At 42.0% G+C, this 2,146-nt stretch overlaps 1 long non-coding RNA gene across 1 annotated transcript; it reads left to right on the plus strand.

Moving 5' to 3' along the window:
• Nucleotides 1-7: 7 nt before the first annotated feature.
• LOC119345522 lies at nt 8-630 on the plus strand. Its single transcript, XR_005167067.1, has 3 exons — nt 8-121; nt 201-276; nt 378-630. It is a non-coding gene; the product is annotated as an uncharacterized LOC119345522 (long non-coding RNA).
• The last annotated feature ends 1,516 nt before the right edge of the window (nt 631-2,146 follow it).

Genomic DNA, 2,146 nt, shown 5'->3' on the forward strand with positions numbered 1-2,146 from the left:
CCGTCCAGTACCCGGCTGTGGACTCGCCACCGGGGGAGAAGACCAAGATCTCAATGCACTACGCCAAAGAGAACGGGGGCGGCGACCGCCATTTGGATCTCGACTGTGACAACGACGAGCCGTACTTCTCTCTCTCCGTCTATTCGTGTGATTTTTCATGGTACAATGAATTTCTAGCTAAGATTGCAATTGATCTGCAGCCTATGTTTCGGCATGAAGTACCTTGTCTCAACCTTGGAGGGGAAGATACGAGATGCGCGGGAGTCGCGATCCGAGGTAACTAACATAGAGTTTGACACCATCCTGTTTCGTGTTGTTGCTGATTTAAGAACGCAATGTGAAGTGCTGACCTTGACCTTTGCCTTGTTGTTTCTCAGCTCTAGTAGCGTGGTAGGTATGCCCAGTGCCCACTGCCCAGTGGAGATTGGAGAAGGAGCTCAAATTTTGTGTTGTACTATCTGCAACTGGTGCCCATCCGGCGAGGTAGTACCGTAATAGCGTGGTAGTAGCGTGCAGGGTGCTGGAGTATGTCGATCTTCAGGTATCTCTGTAGTATCTCTTGGATTGTGTGTGTCGCCTAACATAAGAGGCGATCGTGTGAATCTCTTCCGAGTTCGTTCGTGAAAGAAATTCGTATTCTTGTGTCTTCTATTTTATGCATTTTCTGCTCATTTTCTGTCAAGTGGTGGAAATTAATTGTGCTTTAGAAAAACATCACACAAGATGCCATAAGCAACCAGTTAAATAGCACCTATGACTGTAAGAGAGAAGAAAAATAAGAATGCAACAAAAAATCAATTAATTAGCACCAGCGCTACAATCTCTGTATGAGTTATCCAATACCCGACTTCAACAAGCAATCCAAAGAATAGTTAAGTTCAATGCACTAGGAGAACACTATCCAAAACTGCAAACATATATAAAGGAATAATAACCATGCTCAAATCGAAAGAATTCCTCAACATAGTTAAGCATGAAGTTCACCATGCCAGGCCAAAATCAGAAATTTGACCTTTTTGGGAAAGTCTAGCACAAAATGACCCTGTTCGAAATGTTTAACCAAATCTAACCCTTTTCCAAAATGCAACAAAAGGCATAGTTTTTCTTTTGAACTACACAACACCATGGTCAATGTGTTGACACTCACATGCAGCCACGGAAGAATAAATAGGAAGTATTACAAATATTTGCTTGAACCTCGTCATAACTAGAACTTGCAGACTCGGGTCCATCCAATTCAATACTCTTTACTGTTTCCACAACCTCATCAAGAATAAAGACATGCCACAAATGCCATGACTTTCTCCTCGTTGTAAAAAATGTTGGCATTGTTACACAAAAAAGTCGCCTTGTCATCGTAATGACCATTAACGAGTGTCGCTATCTAAAAGCAATGGCAAGAAACATAATGCATCAACGAAAAATCTACCGCATAATACTTAAAGCACATTGCAAGAATATAGCATCAAGGAATAAACAATCTACAATATGCCATGCCATTACATCTATCCCCCCTCTAACACAAACCCTAACCCTAACCCCGGTTCAATGATGTCCCAAATCGTAAATATATGACTAATCCTAGTGCTTACTACACATCACAAAAAATATATTGACCATTGTGTCACCACTTCAAGAATGGATTTGGGAGAAATCCCCAAAACTAGAATTTGGGCACACATGCCCAGTGCCACCAAATAAATGAATTTCAGCCAACTACATCGTGAGAGATGTGAGAGGTTACCTCAACGGATGGAAAAGGGACTGAATCCACGGATAAATGTCACTGATTTGAATCAAGTGATGGAAGAGGACGAAGAGAGGTCAAAATTTGAATCAAGTGATGGAACCCACCAGGGTTCAAGTCGTAGATTTGGCATCGGTGCTTGCATTTTTCTGAATTTATTTCAGAATTTTTGGTGATGTTCATTCAGTGGGAGTAGACCTTCTCATCGACTATGAGGCGTCTATGGTGACTTGGCCAATCTCAAATTGTTAAGTCATCACAACATCTTGAAGGTGCTCATGGGGATTGGGTGTTGGTGTGTGCGTTCATACGGGGTAGTGCATTTGCGCGTATGTGAACTTTTACATCGTACCGTCTTAAAAAAGTTGAAGTAGCTAGCAGCAGTGACTCGTAAACGAT

Source organism: Triticum dicoccoides, unplaced genomic scaffold (assembly GCF_002162155.2).
Source record: "Triticum dicoccoides isolate Atlit2015 ecotype Zavitan unplaced genomic scaffold, WEW_v2.0 scaffold246706, whole genome shotgun sequence".
NCBI lineage: Eukaryota > Viridiplantae > Streptophyta > Magnoliopsida > Poales > Poaceae > Triticum > Triticum dicoccoides.